This window comes from Dendrobates tinctorius, unplaced genomic scaffold, assembly GCF_039654945.1.
Source record: "Dendrobates tinctorius isolate UK_male_01 unplaced genomic scaffold, ASM3965494v1 ptg000615l, whole genome shotgun sequence".
Classification (NCBI taxonomy): Eukaryota; Metazoa; Chordata; class Amphibia; order Anura; family Dendrobatidae; genus Dendrobates; species Dendrobates tinctorius.
The window spans coordinates 80001-96609 of NW_027362270.1; positions in this window are offsets into that span (position 1 = coordinate 80001).

The window sequence follows — 16609 nt, forward strand, 5'->3', positions numbered from 1 at the left end:
AATCGAATTTTCCCTTCTCCCACCGCTCTGGGGCGTCAATATGATGTGGGGACCCGAGGGAGAGTGCCTCCCATGAGGGTAGAATGTGTGGCTTTTGGGGTGAAAGTCGAATTTTGGAAGTAATTGAGTTTTGAGGACAAAAAAGTTTCTTGAGAACAAAAATGTTTCTTGAGGACAAAAAAAAAAGTGAAAAAGAACCGGAATGAGGAATTTTCTGGCTGCCGCATCCGCCCTACAGTGACTGGAGATCGGGTACATTTCCGACTTCGTCCCCTTAAAGTGGGGACGTTGTCCCGCAATGCATATACATAGGAATGCGCACCTGCAGCAGAATACAGGAGAGAGTGCTCTCTCTACCCCGATGGATGGCGATTGTTTCTCTGGTTCTCCGGCTCGGGTAGGCGACTTTAGAAGGTGGTCCCTCTTGTTGTGGAAGTTGCGGCTGAGACTGAACTTCCACAGCTCCAGGAGGGACTTTTGCTGGTCGTGAGTCCCAAGTGAGAGAATCAATCTCGGGGTACCTGAGCCTGACCAGACCCTCCCCGGTGGTCCCTGGTCCTCTGAAGGGTGATCGCTGTCAGGGGGGCAAATCTGGAGTCCATAGCCGAGCTTGGGCTCTGGAAGGTGGACGCCCCTTCTGCCTATGTCCCCTCAGAGCAGGCTCGATGGTTCTCAGTCCCCGGCATTGGCTGGTGGTCCATGCCCAAGCTGGAGAAGCGATCCTGGGGTACCTGAGCTTGACCAGACCCTCCCTCGGTGGTCCCTGGTTCTCTGGAGGTGATGGATGTCAGTGGGGGCAAATCTGGAGTCCTTATGGGAAGGTGGACTCTGGTAGGCGGATGCCCCTTCTGCCTATGTCCCCTCAGAGCAGGCTCGATGGTTCTCAGTCCCCGGCATTGGCTGGTAGTCCATGCCCAAGCTGGAGAAGCGATCCTGGGGTACCTGAGCTTGACCAGACCCTCCCTCGGTGGTCCCTGGTTCTCTGGAGGTGATGGATGTCAGTGGGGGCAAATCTGGAGTCCTTATGGGAAGGTGGACTCTGGTAGGCGGACGCCCCTTCTGCCTATGTCCCCTCAGAGCAGGCTCGATGGTTCTCAGTCCCCGGCATTGGCTGGTGGTCCATGCCCAAGCATGAGAAGCGATCCTGGGGTACCTGAGCTTGACCAGACCCTCCCTCGGTGGTCCCTGGTTCTCTGGAGGTGATGGATGTCAGTGGGGGCAAATCTGGAGTTCTTGTGGGAAGGGGGACTCTGGTAGGCGGACGCCCCTTCTGCCTATGTCCCCTCAGAGCAGGCTCGATGGTTCTCAGTCCCCGGCAATGGCTGGTGGTCCATGCCCAAGCATGAGAAGTGATCCTGGGGTACCTGAGCTTGACCAGACCCTCCCTCGGTGGTCCCTGGTTCTCTGGAGGCGATGGCTGTCGTCAGGGGGGCAAATCTGGAGTCCTCGTGGGAAGGAGGGCTCTGGAAGGCGGACGCCCCCTCTGACTATGTCCCCTCAGAGCGTGCTCGATGGTTCTCAGTCCCTGGCTTTGGCTTGTGGGCCATCCCTGGGGTACATTCTTGCAAAAAAAAAAACGACTAAGTGAAAAAGAACCGGAATGAGGAATTTTCTGGGTGCCGCATCCGCCCTACAGTGACTGGAGGCCGGGTACAGTTCTGACTTCATCCCCTTAAAGTGGGGACGTTGTCCCGCAATGCATATACATAGGAATGCGCACCTGCGGCAGAATACAGGAGAGAGTGCTCTCTCTACCCCGATGGATGGCGATTGTTTCTCTGGTTCTCCGGCTCGGGTAGGCGACTTTAGAAGGTGGTCCCTCTTGTTGTGGAAGTTGCAAAATACGGCCGAGACTGAACTTCCACAGCTCCAGGAGGGACTTTTGCTGGTCGTGAGTCCCAAGTGAGAGAAGCAATCTCGGGGTACCTGAGCCTGACCAGACCCTCCCCGGTGGTCCCTGGTCCTCTGAAGGGTGATCGCTGTCAGGGGGGCAAATCTGGAGTCCATAGCCGAGCTTGGGCTCTGGAAGGCGGACGCCCCTTCTGCCTATGTCCCCTCAGAGCAGGCTCGATGGTTCTCAGTCCCCGGCATTGGCTGGTGGTCCATGCCCAAGCATGAGAAGCGATCCTGGGGTACCTGAGCTTGACAAGACCCTCCCTCGGTGGTCCCTGGTTCTCTGGAGGTGATGGATGTCAGTGGGGGCAAATCTGGAGTCCTTATGGGAAGGGGGACTCTGGTAGGCGGACGCCCCTTCTGCCTATGTCCCCTCAGAGCAGGCTCGATGGTTCTCAGTCCCTGGCATTGGCTGGTGGTCCATGCCCAAGCATGAGAAGTGATCATGGGGTACCTGAGCTTGACCAGACCCTCCCTCGGTGGTCCCTGGTTCTCTGGAGGTGATCGCTGTCAGGGGGGCAAATCTGGAGTCCATAGCCGAGCTTGGGCTCTGGAAGGCGGACGCCCCTTCTGCCTATGTCCCCTCAGAGCAGGCTCGATGGTTCTCAGTCCCCGGCAATGGCTGGTGGTCCATGCCCAAGCATGAGAAGTGATCATGGGGTACCTGAGCTTGACCAGACCCTCCCTCGGTGGTCCCTGGTTCTCTGGAGGTGATGGATGTCAGTGGGGGCAAATCTGGAGTCCTTGTGGGAAGGGGGACTCTGGTAGGCGGACGCCCCTTCTGCCTATGTCCCCTCAGAGCAGGCTCGATGGTTCTCAGTCCCCGGCATTGGCTGGTGGTCCATGCCCAAGCATGAGAAGTGATCATGGGGTACCTGAGCTTGACCAGACCCTCACTCGGTGGTCCCTGGTTCTCTGGAGGTGATGGATGTCAGTGGGGGCAAATCTGGAGTCCTTATGGGAAGGGGGACTCTGGTAGGCGGACGCCCCTTCTGCCTATGTCCCCTCAGAGCAGGCTCGATGGTTCTCAGTCCCTGGCATTGGCTGGTGGTCCATGCCCAAGCATGAGAAGTGATCATGGGGTACCTGAGCTTGACCAGACCCTCCCTCGGTGGTCCCTGGTTCTCTGGAGGTGATCGCTGTCAGGGGGGCAAATCTGGAGTCCATAGCCGAGCTTGGGCTCTGGAAGGCGGACGCCCCTTCTGCCTATGTCCCCTCAGAGCAGGCTCGATGGTTCTCAGTCCCCGGCAATGGCTGGTGGTCCATGCCCAAGCATGAGAAGTGATCATGGGGTACCTGAGCTTGACCAGACCCTCCCTCGGTGGTCCCTGGTTCTCTGGAGGTGATGGATGTAAGTGGGGGCAAATCTGGAGTCCTTATGGGAAGGGGGACTCTGGTAGGCGGACGCCCCTTCTGCCTATGTCCCCTCAGAGCAGGCTCGATGGTTCTCAGTCCCCGGCAATGGCTGGTGGTCCATGCCCAAGCATGAGAAGTGATCATGGGGTACCTGAGCTTGACCAGACCCTCCCTCGGTGGTCCCTGGTTCTCTGGAGGTGATGGATGTAAGTGGGGGCAAATCTGGAGTCCTTATGGGAAGGGGGACTCTGGTAGGCGGACGCCCCTTCTGCCTATGTCCCCTCAGAGCAGGCTCGATGGTTCTCAGTCCCCGGCAATGGCTGGTGGTCCATGCCCAAGCATGAGAAGTGATCATGGGGTACCTGAGCTTGACCAGACCCTCCCTCGGTGGTCCCTGGTTCTCTGGAGGTGATGGATGTCAGTGGGGGCAAATCTGGAGTCCTTGTGGGAAGGGGGACTCTGGTAGGTGGACGCCCTTTCTGCCTATGTCACCTCAGAGCAGGCTTGATGGTTCTTAGGTAGTATGATTTGTTACCCTCCGGATCGATTTCCATACTGCCTCCCTGCTCATTCTCTGATGCACTGCTTGAAGGCATCACTGGTGACTGATTGTCGGCTTCATCCTTCTTTCCTGCATTTACCACCAGCTCGTGGGCATGACACATATCTGTCAGAGTCTTCTCCCGGTACACTCTCTCAGCCATGTCATTTGTATGTGCCAAGTACCGTGCAAACAGTCGCTTTTCACAGTCCGTGTATTGTGAAGTTGTCCAGGTTTCACATACCCGTCGCACTAGGTGGCTAGTGATGTTCGGGAGGTTGTAGCTATGGAGGAAATCATAATGTCAGTACCTGTTTCTACACATGCCCATGCATCATTCGGCTCGTGGCCGTCTTACCTCGAATGGTATTGCCTGAGGCCCACGGATGGATTTGCTATGGCCTTCCCCGTACACGTCACAAAGAAATTAGTGACCTTCCTTCGGCCAGCGGTATAGACAGGTCGGACATGTTCTGCATACACTTTGAACCACTGAAAAAGGAAAAAGAGAGGGGTTTGCTCCCCATGTGGAGTGGTGTTGCCTGGGCTCCCTGACTGGTTGAGTCCCTTACCGATTCTTCTTCCTCTGAAAGTACGAACACTGCGACCTGAGTGGTGGAACATTTGTGAGTCTTCACACCGACAACTGTCATCTGTCTGTCGTGGTACACGTGATGGATCCTCTCGGTCCACTCTGAAACCTGATGTGGAAAGTTATTGAACTGGTGCATGGGAGACCGCTGACCCACAGGGTCTGACTACTTACCGTCATGTTACGGATGACACCTGGTCTCTGGAGATTTTTCAGAACCAGCAGGGCCTGGAGGTAGAGTGCAATTTCCCGGCGTTCTTCATTTGATCCGCCCTCTTCCACAGAGGCTATGCTGGCTAGAAAAGTTGGCCTTGCCTCCTCCAGAATAATCTGGCAGTCCACGGGCGATTTTAGCGGCTTCCTCAGTAGATCGTACCTGGGGAAAAATAAGAGGAATTATTGAACATACATGGCAAAAATCAAGCCGCATATGCGATACTTTGAAGGGTGTGTACCGCTTACTAACAGACTCCTTGCAGGCGCCCTTGTACAATGTCTTCTGTAGGTCCTCAGTGTGATTCATGAATACCTCACAGGCCTTGTAGAGTTCTGGCTTTTCTATTCTCAGTCCCGTGGCCCTCATCTGATAGACAGTGAATCTCCGTATATGCTTCAGCATTCTGAGGGAGGTCTGTTTCGATAGCTGGAGGTTTCCGAGTTTTTCAAAAAATTCATTGATTTTATTTGGCTTCAGTAGGTATTCCAGGGTTACTCTTCTCGGGTTCACAAAGAAGAGGAACCTGGAAACATTTGAGACCTCCTGTTGGCAGTTTGGCACCCCGTGTGTAATGGTTAGGTATGAGCGGAAACCTTTGAACATAGCGTCGTTCATTGAGTGTCGCTTATACAAGCCGGCCATCTTTGTAGCGGTGCGATTTTTGTCCTTCCACTGCCTTTTCTGAATTCTTAAATCGCTACCGTCAGTGACCTCCTCATCTTCCATGGGGTCAGAACAGGCCCCTGTGTGGGCAGTCTCTGAGCGAGGGCTTTCTTGAAAACTTTCCACAGGCTGTAAAAGTGAAGCCTCATCCGATGCATCTGGCTCTGCCAGGGGCAGGGGGCTTTCTGCAGGCCGTAAAAGCAAAGGGATATCGATCTCATCCGAATCTAGCTCCGTCAGGGGCATAGTGCCTGGGCAGAGCTCCAAAATGGCTGGTGGTACCTGAGCGGGCTCTTCAGAGATCAGTGGCGGGATTTGATGCTCAAACCTAGGCTTGTTGGCTATTAAAAATCCGCGACCTTCTAAGAAGGATACAGTCTCCTCCAAGGACTGGAGAGGCTTGAGGTCATTGAAGCGGATAGTTGTACCTCTTTCGGCAATGCATTTGAGCTGAAACTTGGCTGATGCAAGGGCAGCTTTTATATCAGAATCACTCTGGGTCCTCAGACATGTCCTCCTAAGATGTGTGGAAAGGTATTTCGTTGCTCTGTGGCATACGGGACATGTAAGTGGAGTCCGGGGGTGACTGCGGGGATACAAGCAATAGAACCGGTCACCTTCCCTGCACGTATGTCATATGTCTATATGTGGTGGACGAATGTCTTCTACTCACCGCTCCATTTTGAAGTGTCCAGCATAACAGTCCGGTAACCCGTGCGCACCTCGGGGTGTGAGTCAGCCACACGTGAAAGACGCCAGCGGAGGTGATCGGAAATAACTTGCCGGAAATCCGCATACCTCATCACGGGGGGTGAACCAGCCACATGGTTGACGCCTCTACGGATGCCGAGCACCAATAGTGCTGGGGCAAAGATCTCCGCTTCGAGCCGTCTGTCATGATCACTTCCGTGGCATCACGGCGGTTGACACATCCCAAGCGGTGGCGCCTATACGGTTGAGGATCATCCATATCGTTTCTGTAACGATCCCTCCCTGGATACATCCGTCATGATCACATATACAGCACCCCTGAGGTAGACTCAACCACAGGGATGGCGCCTACACCGCTGACGAGCATGCGTCGCTTTCATGGAAGACATTCCGACTGGCTCCGTCTTTCACTATCAACTCATGGTGGCAAAAGCAGTAAGCGCTTGCTTTTACGCTTGCCAAGAGTCTGACGACCCGGGTTCGAACCCTGTCATGGCTGGGAAGTGATATGTATTCTGTGGACTTAGAAAATGTTTTACCTGTGACAGACTTCCAGGTGGTCCGTTTTTCGTAAAGAACACGCCCGCTTGGGTGCTGGATCTCCAGAAGGCGACAATGGAGATCTTGGTGGCGACAGATGTAGGCCGTGTTTTGTGCATGCCAGCCCCGTGGGTAGCCCTCCAGCTAGGAGTTCCCCTTACCGTTTGGTCCGCGTCTCCTAGGGGGACTCTTTCTGGTTGGCTGCCCGAGTCGGGTGCACATTCCTGGGTTACTCAATCCACGAATCCTTCTGCTTGGGTGCTGGATCCTCCAGAAGGCGACAATGGAGATCTTGGTGGCGGCAGACGGACAGATGTAGGCCGTGTTTTGTGCATGCCAGCCCCGTGGGTAGCCCTCCAGCTAGGAGTTCCCCCTACCGTTTGGTCCGCGTCTCCTAGGGGGGACTCTTTCTGGTTGGCTGCCCGAGTCGGGTGCACATTCCTGGGTTACTCAATCCACGAATCCTTCTGCTTGGGTGCTGGATCCTCCAGAAGGCGACAATGGAGATCTTGGTGGCGGCAGACGGACAGATGTAGGCCGTGTTTTGTGCATGCCAGCCCCGTGGGTAGCCCTCCAGCTAGGAGTTCCCCCTACCGTTTGGTCCGCGTCTCCTAGGGGGACTCTTTCTGGTTGGCTGCCCGAGTCGGGTGCACATTCCTGGGTTACTCAAGCCACGAATCCTTCTGCTTGGGTGCTGGATCCTCCAGAAGGCGACAATGGAGATCTTGGTGGCGGCAGACGGACAGATGTAGGCCGTGTTTTGTGCATGCCAGCCCCGTGGGTAGCCCTCCAGCTAGGAGTTCCCCTTACCGTTTGGTCCGCGTCTCCTAGGGGGGACTCTTTCTGGTTGGCTGCCCGAGTCGGGTGCACATTCCTGGGTTACTTGAGCCACGAAGCCTTCTGCTTGGGTGCTGGATCTCCAGAAGGCGACAATGGAGATCTTGGTGGCGGCAGATGGACAGATGTAGGCCGTGTTTTGTGCATGCCAGCCCCGTGGGTAGCCCTCCAGCTAGGAGTTCCCCCTACCGTTTGGTCCACGTCTCCTAGGGGGACTCTTTCTGGTTGGCTGCCCGAGTCGGGTGCACATTCCTGGGTTACTGGAGCCACGAATCCTCCTGCTTGGGTGCGGGATCTCCAGAAGGCGAAAATGGAGATCTTGGTGTCGGTAGATAGACAAATGTAGGCCGCGCCCGGCTGAAACAAAACGACTGTTCCTTTGGGCGGGACAACTATGACCGAGGTGGATCACTTTGGCCGCGGCCGGGCTGTGAACTCCCGACCCCCAGCTCAGACCCACCCTGAGTAGATTCGGAAGGGGGCTTAATGGTCGGTTGGCGGGCTTAATATTCGTCCTGTAGCGGTCGGTTGGTGGGCTTAATATTCGTCCTGTAGCGGTCGGTTGGTGGGCTTAATATTCGTCCTGTAGCGGTCGGTTGGTGGGCTTAATATTCGCCCTGAAAGCGGTGGCTGGAAGTCAGAGAGTGAAATATATGTCTGAGAGTGTCCCAAATGAGGCCCCAAACTGGGGGTGAAATTTCTGGATCCTGGGCGGAAGGTTGAATTTTGGGTGAAAAAACCGAATTTTGGGACTTAGAAAAATTTCGAGATGTGACAGACTTCCAGGAAGGGGAGCGTCTCGGGAGGTGTACCCAGGAGGCTTCCAGGAGCCTGGGTACACTTTTCAGAAAGTACCGTTGGGACTTAGAAAAATTTTCAGGATTTTTGGACTTAGTGCGTTTTTTGGATTTTTGTGCAAAAATCAGATTTCCCCTTCTCCCACCGCTCTGGGGCGTCAATATGATGTGGGGACCCGAGGGAGAGTGCCTCCCATGAGGGTAGAATGTGTGACTTTTGGGGGGAAAGTCGAATTATGGAGCAAAAACCATTTTTTGGGACTTAGAAAAATTTCGAGATGTGTCAGACTTCCAGGAAGGGGGCGCCTCGGGAGGTGTACCCAGGAGGCTTCCAGGAGCCTGGGTACACTTTTCAGAAAGTACCGTTGGGACTTAGAAAAATTTTCAGGATTTTTGGACTTAGTGCGTTTTTTGGATTTTTGTGCAAAAATCAGATTTCCCCTTCTCCCACCGCTCTGGGGCGTCAATATGATGTGGGGACCCGAGGGAGAGTGCCTCCCATGAGGGTAGAATGTGTGACTTTTGGGGGGAAAGTCGAATTATGGAGCAAAAACCATTTTTTGGGACTTAGAAAAATTTCGAGATGTGTCAGACTTCCAGGAAGGGGGCGCCTCGGGAGGTGTACCCAGGAGGCTTCCAGGAGCCTGGGTACACTTTTCAGAAAGTACCGTTGGGACTTAGAAAAATTTTCAGGATTTTTGGACTTAGTGCGTTTTTTGGATTTTTGTGCAAAAATCAGATTTCCCCTTCTCCCACCGCTCTGGGGCGTCAATATGATGTGGGGACCCGAGGGAGAGTGCCTCCCATGAGGGTAGAATGTGTGACTTTTGGGGGGAAAGTCGAATTATGGAGCAAAAACCATTTTTTGGGACTTAGAAAAATTTCGAGATGTGTCAGACTTCCAGGAAGGGGGCGCCTCGGGAGGTGTACCCAGGAGGCTTCCAGGAGCCTGGGTACACTTTTCAGAAAGTACCGTTGGGACTTAGAAAAATTTTCAGGATTTTTGGACTTAGTGCGTTTTTTGGATTTTTGTGCAAAAATCAGATTTCCCCTTCTCCCACCGCTCTGGGGCGTCAATATGATGTGGGGACCCGAGGGAGAGTGCCTCCCATGAGGGTAGAATGTGTGACTTTTGGGGGGAAAGTCGAATTATGGAGCAAAAACCATTTTTTGGGACTTAGAAAAATTTCGAGATGTGTCAGACTTCCAGGAAGGGGGCGCCTCGGGAGGTGTACCCAGGAGGCTTCCAGGAGCCTGGGTACACTTTTCAGAAAGTACCGTTGGGACTTAGAAAAATTTTCAGGATTTTTGGACTTAGTGCGTTTTTTGGATTTTTGTGCAAAAATCAGATTTCCCCTTCTCCCACCGCTCTGGGGCGTCAATATGATGTGGGGACCCGAGGGAGAGTGCCTCCCATGAGGGTAGAATGTGTGACTTTTGGGGGGAAAGTCGAATTATGGAGCAAAAACCATTTTTTGGGACTTAGAAAAATTTCGAGATGTGTCAGACTTCCAGGAAGGGGGCGCCTCGGGAGGTGTACCCAGGAGGCTTCCAGGAGCCTGGGTACACTTTTCAGAAAGTACCGTTGGGACTTAGAAAAATTTTCAGGATTTTTGGACTTAGTGCGTTTTTTGGATTTTTGTGCAAAAATCAGATTTCCCCTTCTCCCACCGCTCTGGGGCGTCAATATGATGTGGGGACCCGAGGGAGAGTGCCTCCCATGAGGGTAGAATGTGTGACTTTTGGGGGGAAAGTCGAATTATGGAGCAAAAACCATTTTTTGGGACTTAGAAAAATTTCGAGATGTGTCAGACTTCCAGGAAGGGGGCGCCTCGGGAGGTGTACCCAGGAGGCTTCCAGGAGCCTGGGTACACTTTTCAGAAAGTACCGTTGGGACTTAGAAAAATTTTCAGGATTTTTGGACTTAGTGCGTTTTTTGGATTTTTGTGCAAAAATCAGATTTCCCCTTCTCCCACCGCTCTGGGGCGTCAATATGATGTGGGGACCCGAGGGAGAGTGCCTCCCATGAGGGTAGAATGTGTGACTTTTGGGGGGAAAGTCGAATTATGGAGCAAAAACCATTTTTTGGGACTTAGAAAAATTTCGAGATGTGTCAGACTTCCAGGAAGGGGGCGCCTCGGGAGGTGTACCCAGGAGGCTTCCAGGAGCCTGGGTACACTTTTCAGAAAGTACCGTTGGGACTTAGAAAAATTTTCAGGATTTTTGGACTTAGTGCGTTTTTTGGATTTTTGTGCAAAAATCAGATTTCCCCTTCTCCCACCGCTCTGGGGCGTCAATATGATGTGGGGACCCGAGGGAGAGTGCCTCCCATGAGGGTAGAATGTGTGACTTTTGGGGGGAAAGTCGAATTATGGAGCAAAAACCATTTTTTGGGACTTAGAAAAATTTCGAGATGTGTCAGACTTCCAGGAAGGGGGCGCCTCGGGAGGTGTACCCAGGAGGCTTCCAGGAGCCTGGGTACACTTTTCAGAAAGTACCGTTGGGACTTAGAAAAATTTTCAGGATTTTTGGACTTAGTGCGTTTTTTGGATTTTTGTGCAAAAATCAGATTTCCCCTTCTCCCACCGCTCTGGGGCGTCAATATGATGTGGGGACCCGAGGGAGAGTGCCTCCCATGAGGGTAGAATGTGTGACTTTTGGGGGGAAAGTCGAATTATGGAGCAAAAACCATTTTTTGGGACTTAGAAAAATTTCGAGATGTGTCAGACTTCCAGGAAGGGGGCGCCTCGGGAGGTGTACCCAGGAGGCTTCCAGGAGCCTGGGTACACTTTTCAGAAAGTACCGTTGGGACTTAGAAAAATTTTCAGGATTTTTGGACTTAGTGCGTTTTTTGGATTTTTGTGCAAAAATCAGATTTCCCCTTCTCCCACCGCTCTGGGGCGTCAATATGATGTGGGGACCCGAGGGAGAGTGCCTCCCATGAGGGTAGAATGTGTGACTTTTGGGGGGAAAGTCGAATTATGGAGCAAAAACCATTTTTTGGGACTTAGAAAAATTTCGAGATGTGTCAGACTTCCAGGAAGGGGGCGCCTCGGGAGGTGTACCCAGGAGGCTTCCAGGAGCCTGGGTACACTTTTCAGAAAGTACCGTTGGGACTTAGAAAAATTTTCAGGATTTTTGGACTTAGTGCGTTTTTTGGATTTTTGTGCAAAAATCAGATTTCCCCTTCTCCCACCGCTCTGGGGCGTCAATATGATGTGGGGACCCGAGGGAGAGTGCCTCCCATGAGGGTAGAATGTGTGACTTTTGGGGGGAAAGTCGAATTATGGAGCAAAAACCATTTTTTGGGACTTAGAAAAATTTCGAGATGTGTCAGACTTCCAGGAAGGGGGCGCCTCGGGAGGTGTACCCAGGAGGCTTCCAGGAGCCTGGGTACACTTTTCAGAAAGTACCGTTGGGACTTAGAAAAATTTTCAGGATTTTTGGACTTAGTGCGTTTTTTGGATTTTTGCGCAAAAATCAGATTTCCCCTTCTCCCACCGCTCTGGGGCGTCAATATGATGTGGGGACCCGAGGGAGAGTGCCTCCCATGAGGGTAGAATGTGTGACTTTTGGGGGGAAAGTCGAATTATGGAGCAAAAACCATTTTTTGGGACTTAGAAAAATTTCGAGATGTGTCAGACTTCCAGGAAGGGGGCGCCTCGGGAGGTGTACCCAGGAGGCTTCCAGGAGCCTGGGTACACTTTTCAGAAAGTACCGTTGGGACTTAGAAAAATTTTCAGGATTTTTGGACTTAGTGCGTTTTTTGGATTTTTGTGCAAAAATCAGATTTCCCCTTCTCCCACCGCTCTGGGGCGTCAATATGATGTGGGGACCCGAGGGAGAGTGCCTCCCATGAGGGTAGAATGTGTGACTTTTGGGGGGAAAGTCGAATTATGGAGCAAAAACCATTTTTTGGGACTTAGAAAAATTTCGAGATGTGTCAGACTTCCAGGAAGGGGGCGCCTCGGGAGGTGTACCCAGGAGGCTTCCAGGAGCCTGGGTACACTTTTCAGAAAGTACCGTTGGGACTTAGAAAAATTTTCAGGATTTTTGGACTTAGTGCGTTTTTTGGATTTTTGCGCAAAAATCAGATTTCCCCTTCTCCCACCGCTCTGGGGCGTCAATATGATGTGGGGACCCGAGGGAGAGTGCCTCCCATGAGGGTAGAATGTGTGACTTTTGGGGGGAAAGTCGAATTATGGAGCAAAAACCATTTTTTGGGACTTAGAAAAATTTCGAGATGTGTCAGACTTCCAGGAAGGGGGCGCCTCGGGAGGTGTACCCAGGAGGCTTCCAGGAGCCTGGGTACACTTTTCAGAAAGTACCGTTGGGACTTAGAAAAATTTTCAGGATTTTTGGACTTAGTGCGTTTTTTGGATTTTTGTGCAAAAATCAGATTTCCCCTTCTCCCACCGCTCTGGGGCGTCAATATGTTGAGGGGACCCGAGGGAGAGTGCCTCCCATGAGGGTAGAATGTGTGGTTTTTGGGGGGAAAGTCGAATTATGGAAGAAATTGAGTTTTGAGGACAAAAAAGTGTTTTGAGGACAAAAAAGTTTCTTGAGGACAAAAAAGTTTCTCGAGGACAAAAAAGTGTTTTGAGGACAAAAAAGTTTCTTGAGGACAAAAAAGTGTTTTGCGAACAAAAAATGGAATTTTGTGATTTTGTGTAAAAATAAGTAATTTCCCCTACTTCCACCACAGGGGGGCTTCAGTATGTTGTAGGGCCCCCAGGGAGGGTCCCCCAACTGGGTTTAAAGTTTGTGGATCCTGGGCAGAAAGTTGAATTTTGGATGAAAAACCGAATTTTGGGACTTAGAAAAATTTCAAGCTGAGCAGTGACAGACTTCCAGGCAGGGGAGCCTCTCTGGAGGTGTACCGAAAACAGTTCCAGGAGCTGAGGTCATTTTCGAACATTTTTTGTTCGCTCAAATTTTTTTTGTTTTTGAGCTCTAAAAAGCTGTTATTATCAATTGGCTCAAAAATTTCAAGTGTCATGAGCTAGTACATGTTGGAGGAATACGTTTTAGGCAAAAAATTGCAAAAAAAAAAATCCAAGTGAAAAAGAACCGGAATGGGGAATTTCTGACTGCTGTAGCAGCCGCACAGTTCCAGGAGGTCGGATACATTTCCGACTTTGTCCCGCTCATTGAAGTACATTGTCCCGCAATGCAAATACATAGTAATGCGCACCTGCGGGAGAATATAGGAGAGAGTGGGCTCTCTCTACCCCGATGTATGGCGGTTGTTCCTATGGTTCTCTGGCTCGGGTAGGCGACTTAGAAGGTGGTCCCTCTTGTCGTGGAAGTTGCAAAATACGGCCGAGACTGAACTTCCACGGCTCCAGGAGGGACTTTTGCTGGTCGTGCGTCCCAAGTGAGAGAGGCGATCCTGGGGTACCTGAGCCTGACCAGACCCTCCCTCGGTGGTCCCTGGTCTTCTGAAGGGTGATGGCATTCAGGGGGGCAAATCTGGAGTCCGTGGCCGAGTTTGGGCTCTAGAAGGCGGACGCCCCTTCTGACCATGTCCCCTCAGAGCCGGCTGGATGGTTCATGGTCCGCGGCTTTGTCTGGTGGTCTGTGCCCAAGCCGGAGAAGCTGTCCTGGGGTACATGAGCTTTGACCAGACCCTCCCTCGGCGGTCCCTGGTTCTCTGGAGGTGATGGCTGTCAGGGGGGCAAATCTGGAGTCCTCGTGGGAAGGAGGGCTCTGGAAGGCGGACGCCCCCTCTGACTATGTCCCCTCAGAGCAGGCTGGATGGTTCACGGTCCGCGGCTTTGTCTGGCGGTCCATGCCCAAGCCGGAGAAGCTATCCTGGGTACCTGAGCTTCGACCAGACCCTCCCTCGGTGGTCCCTGGTTCTCTGGAGGCGATGGCTGTTGTCAGGGGGGGCAAATCTGGAGTCCTCGTGGGAAGGAGGGCTCTGGAAGGCGGACGCCCCCTCTGACTATGTCCCCTCAGAGCATGCTCGATGGTTCTCAGTCCCTGGCTTTGGCTTTTTGGCCATCCTGGGGTACATTCTTGCCAAAAAAAACGACTAAGTGAAAAAGAACCGGAATGAGGAATTTTCTAGGTGCCGCATCCGCCCTACAGTGACTTGAGGCCGGGTACAGTTCCGACTTCGTCCCCTTAAAGTGGGGACGTTGTCCCGCAATGCAAATACATAGGAATGCGCACCTCTGGCAGAATGTACTTGAGAGAGTGTCGTCTCTCTACCCCGATAGAAAGCAGTTGTTTCTCTGGTTCCCCGACTCGGGTAGGCGACTTGGCATGTGGTCCCTCTCGTCTGGAAGTTGCGCACTCCGGCTGAGACCGAACTTCCACAGCTCCGAGAGGGACTTTTGCCGATCGCGCATCCCAAGCGAGAGAGGCAATGCTGGGGTACCCAAGCCTGACCAGACCCTCCCTCGGCGGTCCCTGGTTCTCTGGAGGTGATGGCTTTCGGGGGGCAAATCCGGAGTCCTCGTCCGAAAGGGGGGGCTCCGGAAGGCGGACGCCCCTCTCGTCCACGTCCTCTCAGAGCGGTCTTATCCTCCGATCGATCTGGCACGGCGCTCCCGGGTGGGGAGGTGGTGCTGCTCGCTCGACCCGGGCTTTGGAGCTCGCGTCGGTTTACGGTGAGCGGTGTCCTTCCTCCTGTACCCCCGGGCTTCCACCACCTATCTTTGGGCGCGCACGCCGGCCGTCACCTCCCGTTCGAGGACGGAGGCGGCCGAGCTGTGGGAAGTTTGAATCGCACCGAACGATGAACAGTGGTCTGACGACCCACGCGGGCGAACGGCGGGGCGCCCACCCACCCCGGTGTGGGGGCCAGCCGTCCGAATCGCTCCCCGCGTGGGGAAGCACAGTGTTAGCAAGGGCGGCCCTTTTCGAAGTTCCAGATGCGCAGCCCTGCCCGTGGAGGTCCGTGCCACGCATCGCCCGAAGGGCGGCCTCCGCGGCGGGCACCAGCGAGAGCGGCGGCGGTGGGTGGCGTTTCCACGCCGCTGCCGAGCTCCGCGCCACTAGTCTTTCCCGAGCCCCTACGTTAGTGGGGGGGATGACAGAGCTGTGGAGGCAGGCGAGGGGGGGTTCTCACTGCGCGGTGTGCCCCCACCCGACTCGCCATCGCCTTCCGCTCCTCGTACGTCGTCCTCCGAGGTGGCTCGGAAGGGAGAGGGAGAGGGAGAGCGAGAGAGCGAACGCCCCCCGAGCGAGGGGAAGATGGAGAAGGGAGCGATTTGAATGGGGCGAGAGGTGAAGGGAGTACGGCAGAACGCTGCCCTGCGCACCCCCCGTGTTCCCGCCAGGCAGGGGAACAGCCCTGGGAGGAAAAGCCGCTTGGGCATCCCTTTGAGGACGGGCAAGAGCCGGGTGTAGGGACTACGCTGGAGGGCGACGCCGATACGGCCAGGCCGACTACGCCCCGCGCGACCTCTGAGTCGCTGGGGCTTGTGCCGGAGCCGCGGCGGACCCCGACGGCCAAACCCCCTCTCCCAATCCTCGCGCCTGTCCGCTGGTCGGTCGAGGACCCCCCGCGATTGAGGCAGGTCTAAGCCAGACGGTGGCGCCGCAAAGGCCCCCCACGCCCCGGCCCCGCTCCCCAGCGACTCTGTGTGTCGCCCAAGGAGCGTCGGGTCGCGCGGCAGGGCGGCCGCGGTGTCTTCGCAGGCCAGTCACCTTGCCCCTACCCGTGCAAGGGGTGTATTCCAGACGCCTTCTGCTTCGGGCTCTGCACCGTACAGCGAGCTGCTCTTCCGACGCCCCCGCGATTGAGGCAGGTCTAAGCCAGACGGTGGCGCCGCAAAGGCCCCCCACGCCCCGGCTCCGCTCCCCAGCGACTCTGTGTGTCGCCCAAGGAGCGTCGGGTCGCGCGGCAGGGCGGCCGCGGTGTCTTCGCAGGCCAGTCACCTTGCCCCTACCCGTGCAAGGGGTGTATTCCAGACGCCTTCTGCTTCGGGCTCTGCACCGTACAGCGAGCTGCTCTTCCGACGCCCCCCGTGCTCCGCTGTGGGCTCCCCCTGCCCCGAGGGTCGGCCCGACGCCCTCCCGGAACCCCGCAGGTACGCCCCTGCGCGATGCCGACGACGATGTTTCTCCGGGCGCCCCGCTTTCCGCCGAGGGGGTCTCCTCTCTCTCGTCTCTCGGACCTCTCCCTCGCCTCAACGCGGTCCAGTCGTGTTGGGGAGCTACCTGGTTGATCCTGCCAGTAGCATATGCTTGTCTCAAAGATTAAGCCATGCACGTGTAAGTACACACGGATGGTACAGTGAAACTGCGAATGGCTCATTAAATCAGTTATGGTTCCTTTGATCGCTCCAAACCGTTGACTCGGACAACTGTGGTAATTCTAGAGCTAATACGTGCAAACGAGCGCTGACCGCCAGGGATGCGTGCATTTATCAGACCAAAACCAATCCGGGGTCCCGGGCGCGGCGTCGGGATGGTCCTCCGCGGCCTCCCCCCTGCCGCGCTCTCCCCGT